This window comes from Camelus ferus, chromosome 2 (genome assembly GCF_009834535.1).
Source record: "Camelus ferus isolate YT-003-E chromosome 2, BCGSAC_Cfer_1.0, whole genome shotgun sequence".
In the NCBI taxonomy this organism is placed as follows: Eukaryota; Metazoa; Chordata; class Mammalia; order Artiodactyla; family Camelidae; genus Camelus; species Camelus ferus.
The window spans coordinates 29,710,445-29,721,831 of NC_045697.1; the positions used below are offsets into that span (position 1 = coordinate 29,710,445).

The following is an 11,387-nucleotide window of genomic DNA, read 5'->3' on the forward strand; positions in this document are numbered from 1 at the left end:
TTAGCAGCATCCTTGGTCCCCACCCACTTGATGCCACCATGATGGCAATCAAAAATGTCTCCAGAGAGTATTGCCAAGTGTTCCCGGGGTGGGGGGCAAAACTGCCCCCTCTGAGAACCACAGCCATAGACATTTCAAGGCCAAATCTCTAGGTCCTTTCTAGAAGCAGCAGCAAATCCTAGGTGTCGGATGGCAGGCTACACCAGTTCCACTGAGTCAGAGAAACATGGAAAAGGAGACAGCTGAAGGGTTTTCCGCAGTGGGGCTTACAGCAGTCCTTTGCCACCACTCCTGTTCTGTACGGCTCCCGACTCTCCATCCCCTCAGAGCCTCACCCGCGTGCCCCTACTGCAGCACCTGATGAAGATGCTCTGGTACACTCCTCTCCATCTTCCTGAACTTCACACCGTACCTGGCACAAAGCATTGCTCAGGAACCATTTGCTGAACAAAGGCATGGGCAAATGAAGCCAAGCTTTCTGGGCGACCCCAACTGAATGCATGTCTGTCTTCACTAGTGATCTGGAAAAGCTATCAATAAATAAAGCTTGGTTAGTGGGGAGGATAAGAGCCTCTGGTCAGAATCTGAGGTTGAATCAGTGTTTCCTGAAGTATCTATACCCCTCTGAAGCTCACTGTGAGTCCAGACCATGGTTCAGCCCTGCTCAGAAATTCCAATTATATTCATTCACCCAATAGTGAATCAGCTCAAGAAACCTAACTCATGCTAAGGAAATTCTATTTATTCATAACTTCCACTGACACACAGTACTGCCCAGCAAATCGAGATCCTCAGTGTGGCGGGTGTGCTAACTGACTCTTGCCCAGGACAAAGGTCTACTTGGGAAACCAAATGAAGATCAGAAGGTAAGAACAGAGCCATTAACCAGGAGCATGCAGAATGCTACCAGGAAGAGGCACCCACCACTCTCACTCCAGACCCATCACTCGAGTAGCCAGAAGCCTCAAGTCGGCCTCAGGGCTGCTGGAGAAGCTCTGAAATCCTCACATCAACTTTCTCCAGTCACCAGAGGCCTCTGTCACCCCAATGCTGCCTCCTGATTGGCATGTGACAACCAATCAGATTCTGGTGCATTTTATTTATAGCAGAAATATCCTAGACTGGCATCTGCCCAGAAAGATTCAACACAGCCACCCTTAGTTTCAAACATATTTAGAAATTATATCTGGATTTTCCTACTACTCAATTTGTGTTCAGAGGAAAGAAATGCACATTGGAGCCATAACCGAGAGGCAACAGCTCCACCACTCAGTATGCAGATTTAGATTAATGTCCATTTTGAAAATGGAGGAAAGATGAAAATTTCACCTTTTTCCCCAAAGGCTGAATTTAGGAAAGTTTCATGCTGTGATGTGAAGAAGAAGAATACAGGCTTTGTTTAGAGCCTGGGCAAGTCCTTTAATGTTTCTGAACCATAGTTTCCTCACCTATAAAAGGAGAAGAAAGGAGGTACCCCAAAAGACTAAGTGAAATGTTCCCTCTATAGCAGCAGGCAGAGCTTGCCCTTAATTAATATGTTACTTCTCCCTGTCAGTTCCTCAACAACTCATGGACTCCTCTGTATTGATTACAGTTCCAGGTCAAGCATCAGTGTTCACTGTGTAGCCTTTAGTGAAAAGGACTTCAGTTTCCTTATCTGTAAAATGGGAACAGCACCACAGTGGTTTGTAAGAATTAAATAGGGTAAAAGCTACAAAGCTCTAGCACAAAGTAAGAGTTCCACAATATTAATCATACATTATTATTATGACCAATGAGATCCAAATAGTACTAAGCACAGATCTTTAAAGTATTATCTGAAAATACATTACTACCTATTTCCTTAAGCTACTCTTTAAAACCCAGAAATAATTTGCAGGGTTTTTGGTTTTGTTTTGTTTTGTTTTGTTTTGTTTTGTTTTGTTTTGTTTTGTTTTACTCACCCCCCACCCCCTAACAGCAACTCAGACTAAAGGTGAATAATACGAATTCCATGAGTAAATTATTCGTAAACTTCCTCTAGTGCTTTATCAAGGCCCATCCTGGAGGGCATGATACAGCAGAGGTCCAAACCAAACTGGCTATAACACAAATCTTAGTTCTGTGGCTTTAACTCCATCAGCATTTCCTAGAATCACCAACCCTGAATTGCTAAAGCGTGCTATTTTGGCAGAAAGAGGCCTGCACGCGATGAAACAAACACCAAGATCTGTCATTTTGAGGCCCTGCTTGCTAAAATTGACATTTCAGTCACTTGTCCTTTCTGCTCTCTCAGAAACTCATCTTTCATCTTGATGCTTTCCTTGTCATTCTTGGGCTATAATTCAAAAATAGTTGCTGGTTCCCAGAGCACTTTCAAAATTAGCTGCTTCTCAGCTCCTGAGACCTTGGGTCTGTTCCAGTGACTTGACATTCCTGGAAGGCCCAGAGGCCCCATCAGCCCACCCACAAGCTCCAGTCTGGCCCAGTCTCCACGACTCAGCTTCATCCTGAGGGTAGAGCTCTCTCCATCTCAGGCCCAGATTCCCAGACTGATCAATTTCATGGACCATTAAGCTGCCAAATAAAAATATTCCCATCAATTCATATCTGAAATCTTACCCCCTAACAGAATGGTATAATCCCAGAGAAAACAACACATCTTTTTATTGGAACACACTTATGAAATATTCACTACATGGTCATCATTATCACTTGGATAAGGATGGAGGAAACATCACCAACAGACAGCAGTCCTAGCACTGTGATGTGCGTGTATTAGACACTCAGTTACTTATAAATTGTGTAGAAGCTGAGATCTGATTCATAGGGCAGCGATTTGGGAAATGCTACATTCCACACCACTAGTAATGCCAAGCCTTCTTTTTTCAACAACAGCATTCCCCATCACTCTCTGGAGTTCTGCAGGTTCTCCTCAACCTCATCCTTCTAAAAGCACACTTCTCCTAGCTCACTTCCAAAAGTGCATTCTTTTTAGTCAACTTGAAAAGGAAAAAGAAAAAAAAAAAAAAAAAAAAAAAAACCACGCTTCCTCCCACTCCAAGCATTCCTGAAGCATACTTTCCAGTCGAGTTACACTTCAAAAACCTATTATTACCTAGCGGACAAAATTTTGCACGATTTCCCCAAGAGACAAAGGACAGAATGGTTTGCTTTATTTATAACCACTATCAAATCATTAACAAACAATGAAGAAAAACTCTAATCCGTAATTCCAAACCATTCATTGTTTCCATCATTGTCCATATGAACCTGCAAATTTTATATACCAATCAATGATACACTGTCACTTTTTTCCTGATTATAAAAATGATGCCTGTCTGAGCATTTGCTCAATGCTTAGAAGACTAGCTAAGATTCAAATATTATGGAAATAAGATTGTGTAGAAAATAAATGTCTCCTGTAACTACACGCAATGGCCTCTAATACCTTCAAACCCGTCAGGGCTTCTTTCTTCTTGTCAAATTGTGATGACTTGATCTTCCACCCTCCGTGTGCCTCCTCTCTTCCAGCTCTCATCTGGTGTTGGGAGTTACTGCCCGACTCCTACCAGGGGCCCAGCAATCTCAGAGCCCGGTTATGATCAGAAGCAGTAGACTCACTGTCTACTTATTATCACTTATTTAAATGCTGATAACTCTGGCTTCTCATCACCTGCCTCAAAGGTTAATGAGGCTGAGTTTTGTGAGCATCTTAAAAGCAAAATACAAAAAAGAAAAACAAAAAAGCAAAATACACTGCAAATACCAAATAGGATAGGTTTCCTTGGCTCTCTGCCCCATCATCATAGCTTGCCCCAGCACCCCCAAAAAAGTTCACGTAGGTGCATTCCAACAGCTATCACTCCTGCTATAGCAGCAGCCAACCATGGGCACCTGCTCAAAAGAGTAATGACACTAACATGAAATAATGTTAATTTTATTCCAGAGGCCAAGGGCTGCATTTCTGGTCAAGAGCTGAAGAGACAGCACACGGACATGGGGAAAAGCTTGCCAAAATTTTACGTGGGTGGGCCCTAGCAACCAAGGCACAGGACACTCCTCTGCAGCCCCAGAGGAAGCTTCTTTCTCAGATGATCTAAGTGCCCAAGAGCAGAATCTCCCCTCAGAAGATGCTATAAAACTGTTTCAAGTATCTAAACAGCTTTACCCAAATCAAGCATTAACTTATCTCCTACCTAAACTTGGCAGCATCACAGAGTTAATTTTATGCCAACCATTCTTTGACAAATTAAAAACTAAAAGGGATGTAGGAACTGGCCAAAAAGGAAAGGTATTCCACAAAGCACGACAGGCCAGACTTAGTCCCATCTTTTCAAATGGCTGCATCACAGATCCTTTTACTGAGACAAGAAGGCCCAACAGAAGCCCAGAGGGTGCATTCTACTGCAACTCCTTCATTTTACAGATAGGAAAACTGAGACCCAAAGAGGTGGACTGACTTTCTCAAGGCTACAGAGTAAATTTAAGTAGCGGATGACCCCTGGCCCAGAAATAAGTCTTGGGAGTCCCTGGCTGGAGATCTTTCCACCAAATCCCACCTGACTCTTTATCTAAAGTGGAGAGTCTGTCCCTCTGCCTGTGACAAAACATTTCAACCAAAAGAAACACCATCAACACATGTCAACACGCAGAATATGCACTAATACGTACAATTAAAATGGGTAATCTGGGCTTAACTTCCTTAAGTTTATTTGTTGGTAGTACAACACTGCTGAAGACAAATGAACATAAAACAGTTTTTTAAATCTGCACAGAAGCTTCTAAAAAACATTCAAATCATTTGAGACATGCTGTTCCAATCAAATCTAATTCTAAATAACAAACCAAATATGTTTTAGAAGCGAATGCTTACTGAATAATAATGAAACCAGTTGAAGTTAGTCTCATATGAGATGAAACTTTCAAGTTCTATTGCTGTGCAAGCAGAGGACTGCCCCCCTCCTCAGAGGGATTTTTCTTGGGAAGCTGAAATTTATGTCAAAGATACGGACACATAAGATAATATATGTAAGAAGCTGAGTATCAGACTTGACACACAGTAAGTATTGAACAAACCCTAGTTTCCTTAACATGGAACAAAAAAATAAGTATCACCTCCATAACTAGTAATACTTTCTTACAATACTCTCCTAAAAGTCTGTCCTATGCCCCTGGAAAACTTCAGGTGTTATATCAGCAGGGTATTGGCTATTTTAATAGCATAACTGAAGAAGGTATAGAAACACAACATTCCATTTCTCTTAAAAGATAAATTTAGATACTGTGAAATCAGGGTAATCAGCGTAACACTGTTTTAGTATAATGGTAAGCCTTTCAAGTATTAATTCCTGATTGATTCATGATTAATAAAAAAGAAAAAGGGGGTGGAATTCAATGTTTGTTTCTCTGTTGGCAGGGAAAGAAAATAGTCATTAAAAAGTTGAAACATGACATAAAAAAGAGTTAACAGCTTACAGTATTCTATCTTTGTACATGTGGATTCTTACACCATTTAGTAGTCTTTCCCTAAATAATTTTTCAGTCAGTATTCTGGTTACTCCAGTTATCTATAAAACGCCAGTATTTTACACTTCAGCGCACTGAGTTTTCTACTACCACTTTATAAAAGTTTTAGAAAGTGGGACTGTGCTGACTCCTTGCAGGTGAATTATTAATTAAAAGTATCCTTTTGAAGAGAGAATGAAAGTATGTTAAAAACACCTTCCCTGGAAAAGGATCTCAACTTTAGAGTCCTTTCTCAAAAGTTCTGAGCAAGCATCTAGACCAAACCCAGCTTATAAAGACCCTGAATGATTTTTCGGGGTCATCCAATAAGTTAACGACCAAGGGACAGCTACAGAAATTTTGCATCTGTTTTCTCCCTGGAGTTCCAACTACAAGCCCATTGTATTCTACCGCCACCTGTGTTCTCAGCATTTCCCCCAGCGTGGAGGTTCCCCATCCTCTCCACCAATGCCTTGTTTTCAAAACAGTGCCATTTCCAGGACTCTGCAAGTTACAATAAACAACTGCTGAGTAAATACTGCTTTCAAGCAAACTAAAAACACAACAAAGCGGCTACCTAAGTTCATAAAGAAATCCCCCTTCCTGAAAGGTCTGCTACACGAATTCAGATATTCTTAATTGTCATAGCCATTTGAGGACAAGATTTTAAAACCATGGTGGGGGGGTAGTCAAAGACTTAAGGGACAAAAACCAGAACAATGGATCAGGAAAGCCACTGTTTGCTTTTTAAATCAGTGAAATGTTAAAACAAATGTCAAACCAAGGCCAACCTCACAAAGTTTCCTCATTTCTTGGAATTCAAACACCACTGCTGGCAGCATTTTATGACAACCCTTTAAATATTTTACCTAAGTCATCAGGCGCAACATAAAGCGGGTGACTGAGGGACTTCTTAAAACTGGGTCCAGTCTTGTCTGAGCTTCGGACACTGACCTTAATGCTGGCCCTCCCCAACCACTCAGTCCATCCACTACAGTCTGTGACAGTCGTGGCTTAAACTGAGCAGAGCTTGACTACAAAACGACCACAACTCGAAATCTGATTTCTCCAATTTCTCATTAATTTTTTAATTCAAGCCCCACGCTCTTTCGGCCTTTCGCCCCTGACCCCTCAGTTCTAGATCCCTTCGCCTACGTCAAGATCACCTTTCATTGTTCCTATGGGACCCCGCTTCCCTATCCCCGTCCAGCAATGTTTTCCTAGCACAAATGTCATTTCTAGCGTTCAACCCTCCATTCCGCCCGGCGGGCAGCAGAGTGGCTTTCAAGACCAGCTTCCCTGATTCGGTCCCCTTCGCACAGCCATTTTCTAGTTAAAACGCTCCCCGCCTCAGAGGGAGAAATGAACTTTTCCCCGTTTGATCTCGCGGCGTCCAGGCTCTGAACCCCCGAGAAGCCAGCCGGGTCTTCAACTCCCCGACAAGAGCGCGCTACCGCCCCAGCCGCACAGCGGAGGCCGGTGCCAGGGCAAGGGGGTGTGCGCTCTTCCCCGCGGCGCCCACCCTCACTTTTCCCTTCCGCAGCCCCTATCCCGGCGCACCCCCTCCAACCCTGTCTCCCCAGCCCCAGGCCCTGTCGACCCCCGGCTGCCGAGGAAAAGACGGCGCCGAGAAGCCGGAGGGATGGAGTCAAGGAGTGAGCCCGCAGTCGCCGTGCCACCGGCCCTGCGGCGCGGGCGCAGGGCGAACGGGACTCCGCAGCGGATGCCCGCTGCAGATGCGGTGGCAGCTGCTGCAGCTGTGGCTGCGGCTGGGCGGGCGGCAGTGGCCGCGCAGCCCTCGGGGCCGGGAGGAGAGGAGCAGCCGCCAGTGCTACGCGCAGCCACTCGCCGATGCCGATGCCGCAGCCCGGGTCTCTCACCAGCACTCCCGGGCAGCCCCGGGGTCCAGGGCAAAAGCAAAGGAGAAAGCAGGGCTCACCGGCGGTGCGCGCGGCGTCCGCCTCGGCTCCGGCGCCCGTCAGCTCTGCTCCAGTCTCGCCCAGCCAGGAGCGCCAGAATCAGCTGCGGGTGCAGCGCACGAGCTTCCTACTTGAGACCTGGACGGGCTCCGGAGACTGAGCATGCCCAGTGCCGCTCCGCGAGTCCCGCGCAGGGAGCGGCGCCGGCGAGATTCCACTTCTCCAGGCTTTGGCGGCGGCTGCGCATAGAGGCTGGAGGGGCCCGACCGGGCGGGGGCCGATCCCGAGAAAGGCGGGGCCGGGGGCGGGAGCCGGGGAGGAGGGGGCGGGCCGCGCTCCTAGTGCGACCCCTGCAGGCAGAGGCTTCGGAGCCTCTCGGACTAAGGTTCCCTCATCTGAGAAGATGACAGGGAGGCAACGCGGGCCAGGGAGCTGAGCCCCAACGCGATGCAGCCCGGCATACCCTCCAAGTGGCCCGGCGTCTGTCTGCACCAAAAGGCAGTTGGGTAACCTTATCTCTGGCTAGTCTTTTCTCCCACACGTCTGCACTCCCTTATAATGGGAAAATGTCCTCAGATGAGAACTGCCCACGCCTACCGAGCTGCAACTTGTAGGCGAGTTGTCCTTTCTTCTGCCTCCCTATCTAGAAGCCCAGGCAAATCACACACACACACCATTCCTTGATTTAAAAATCACAGCAAGATCACCTCAAGGGAGAAACACACCTGCAGGAAAGGAAAGGCATCATTTCCTTTTCACCTCCAGGAACATTAACTGTAACTCAAATTTAAACAGACAAGCAAGGTCCTGATAAGAGAATACTCAGTAAGTAGTAATCAGTGCTCTGCCCCAGATCCTGGGAATGACATCCCCAAAGCATCCTTAGGGTTGTTCTTCACCAATGCAGTGGTTTTGGAACTTGAACCTGCGTCAGAATCGTCCAGAGGGTTTCTGTAAACACGGATTCCTGGGTCCCACTCCCAGAGTCTCTGAACGAGAAGGTCTGTGGTGTGGCCCAAGCATCTGTACATCCAGCTTCCCAGGTGATGCTGGTGATGCTGGTCTGGGAACTACACCTTCGAGAATCACTGTTCTACATATGCACACAGCCACACCTAGGATGTCCTTCAGGAGGATTATGCTAAAAGTAAATTTATAGTAACTGCAAAGTAATGGCTCCTCCTCACTCATCCTCTTCCCCAAACCTCCAGAATACACTCCTTCTCCAAACAGCAAACTCACACCTCGCCAGTCTCTATTCTTCATGAGAGTACTCTATGAGGTTGGGGCCGGTGTTACTTTTTTCCTTCAAACATCATAAATTTATTGAGGACCCACAAAGTCTTATAGTTAGCCTAGGGGTAACAGTGAATAAAAAAGCCCAGACCCCTGCCTTCACAGAGCTTAGTCCAATGAGGTGGAGCAGACATCCACTAAACAATCACTCAAAAATGTCATTTCAAACATGAAAAGCGCCAGGAGGGAAATCTACTAAGTGTATATAAAAGGGTGTATAATGGGACCCTGACGCAGACTCGAGTAGCGTTGGAAGGAGTGTTGGGGGAAGATGCCTCATAGAAGGAGGGGTTTCTGCATTTGCACTCCAAAACCGCTCCCGTGAACAATTTCCCTCAGACCCATCTGGAGGCCAACTGTCATATCGCTCTTCATATCGCTCCTTCCGGCAACACAAAAACAATATTGCCACTGAGAAATCCCTATAAATACATGAAAGTGCTCATCCTTGGGGCTGTCTCTGCACCCCAAGACCCACCTATGGAGCCCGTGTACCACATACAGTCGGAGGCCGCAGTTTAATCCACTTTTGGAAAATGCACTCTGAATTTAAAAGCCTTCTAGTTCTAGCCTATATCCTTACCGCCAACAGAGGCGAGGAAATTAGCTCAAGACTATCCCATCCCTCAGCAAGAAGGACGGGACCGGCCACCAGCCTTTCAGGCAGGTCCTCTTTCCGCAGGTACTCTATTCCCTCGGACCCCACAGCTCCTCGGGTCTCCCCAGAAGTCCGGCCTGGCCACCCCCTCTCTTAGGGTCCCGGGGCGGTAAACAGCGCCCTTCCCTCCCGGCTGGGTCTCCTCTGGACCCGGAGGAAAACCCGCGGTGGAGTCCTCGGCTGGCGGGGCGGGGCGGGGCGACGCGCGCAGGCGCAGTGGCCGCCAGGTTGGGCCGAGGAGGCGCCCGGCTCCACACCTGATGCAATCAGCCTTCCGGAAACGGGCCCGGCGGCCGCGCTCACGCAGGAAGCGCTTCTGCGCCCTCCCCCGGCCGCTGCGGCCTCCGCCTGGCTTCCGAGCCTCCTCGCCGCCCGGCTTCGCCCGGGGCGGAGGGCGACGTTCGGCATCCCACTGGGAACCCGCAGGAAGAGTCGGGAAGTCACCGCCAGAAAAAGCGAAATCCTTGGCTGCCCTAATAGTGACGTGGAAACGGCCACCGAACGTTCCATGGCTGCAGGAGGAAATTCCCTTAATTATGTATTTCCAGAAAGGATGGGCTCGGGTGGGGGAGCTTTTAACCTTCCTTTGCTTTCTTGCTTCCTCCTTCGTCCTCCTCCCGAGACACAGCTTCTTTCTTCCTTACGGAAAGGGACGTTTATAGTAGTAGCCGTTTTAAGGCAGTGTGGGGAAGACTCCCTGATGCCACCCCTTCCCGTGTTGCGCCCCCCACCTCCCCCCGTCTTGCTTCATTTGTAACAGCACGTTATCTCTGCTACATAAAGCGTTCCACCAAGCACTCATTTTATAAATAAGTAATTGGTTTCTCTATACCTCATTTCAGTTTACAAAGAAAGTCATTTCTCGTTTCACCACCTCATGCAATTTTGATATCTATTGTGAGTGGATTTTTTTTCCTTCCATGCTGACTCACCCATGAATTGTTTTCCAAGGAAATGAAATATTCCAAAAGAATGTTTATAAAAAGCATGGAAGCAAAAATTAACTCTGTAAGTCCTTTAGGACCAAAGAGGGAAAGAAAAGGCAGATTCTAGGAATTTTAGTTGAAAGGATACTTAGATCATTCTAGAATCAAGTCTGGATCAACTCTTAGATGTTACAGAGGACCTCTCTGTAACTTTTCCTTACTTAACAGACCAATCAGCAGAACTGACCCTTGAATACGGATTTGACATCTCAGTCTAATGAAAAAATATATTTGTTATTTGCACAAACACTATACAAAGTGGAAGACTGTATTACAATGCTGTTTTTATTTCTTCAGTCCAAAGATTACAAAGTACAAAATGGGGGCAACAAAAAGAGATCCTATTACTTATGCCTACTTCTGAAATCATTGGTCTTTAAATAGTCCTTGATGTATCCAACCACTATACAATCTATCCAGCTATTTCTAAGATAACCAGAGGCAAGGCATTAAATATTTCAATTACAGTGGAATGGAATTCTTCAGAAATTCCAGACATGAAGAAATCTTTTAAGTCAACATTTAGAGCGTCTAGTGTTTTCGCTTGATCATGTGGTGTATGAACTGTTCGAGGTTAAACCAAGGGAATTTTAATGATCACAACAAAATGCTAGGATTATGATCTGCCACTGTACTGGTTAAAAATACTTTAACAAAATGGAAATCAAAGTGAGATACAAAAATAACTGCAAAACTCATACCTACAATAAGAACTTTTCAGAACCCTATCTACTTTTTTATCTTGATGAATGTGTATTTCTCTTTTGGAATGTTCTGACATTTAGAGATCTGGATAATACCTTTACTTACACAAAAATAGAGTCAAATGAATGTCAAAATGCAGAGGTGTAAAGTACAAATTCATCACAATCAGGTACTAGTTACAGACTAGCTAACCTTTATTGAGTGCTCAGCCTGTGCCAGACACTGGCTAAGGGTTTTACATAGGTTATTTAACTTAATCTCACAATTACCGTATGAGTTAGGTACTATTGTTATCCCTATGTTATTAGGTAATAGAAGTGAAGTTTGAGAATGTGG

The 11,387-nt window shown here is 45.8% G+C and overlaps 1 protein-coding gene across 19 annotated transcripts in view; it reads right to left on the minus strand.

Moving 5' to 3' along the window:
- The window catches only part of APBB2 (amyloid beta precursor protein binding family B member 2), a 332,928-nt gene extending 325,290 nt beyond the window's left edge, over nt 1-7,638 (minus strand). For 13 of the 19 annotated variants that reach the window (XM_032496381.1, XM_032496366.1, XM_032496371.1 and 10 more), the window contains exon 1: nt 7,427-7,632. The gene's annotated coding sequence lies outside the window, so the exon portion shown is untranslated. Of the gene's footprint in view, nt 1-7,426 lie in introns of all 19 variants that reach the window. The other 6 variants (XM_032496409.1, XM_032496417.1, XM_032496403.1 and 3 more) reach the window with 3 other exon arrangements.
- Between the last annotated feature and the right edge of the window lie 3,749 nt (nt 7,639-11,387).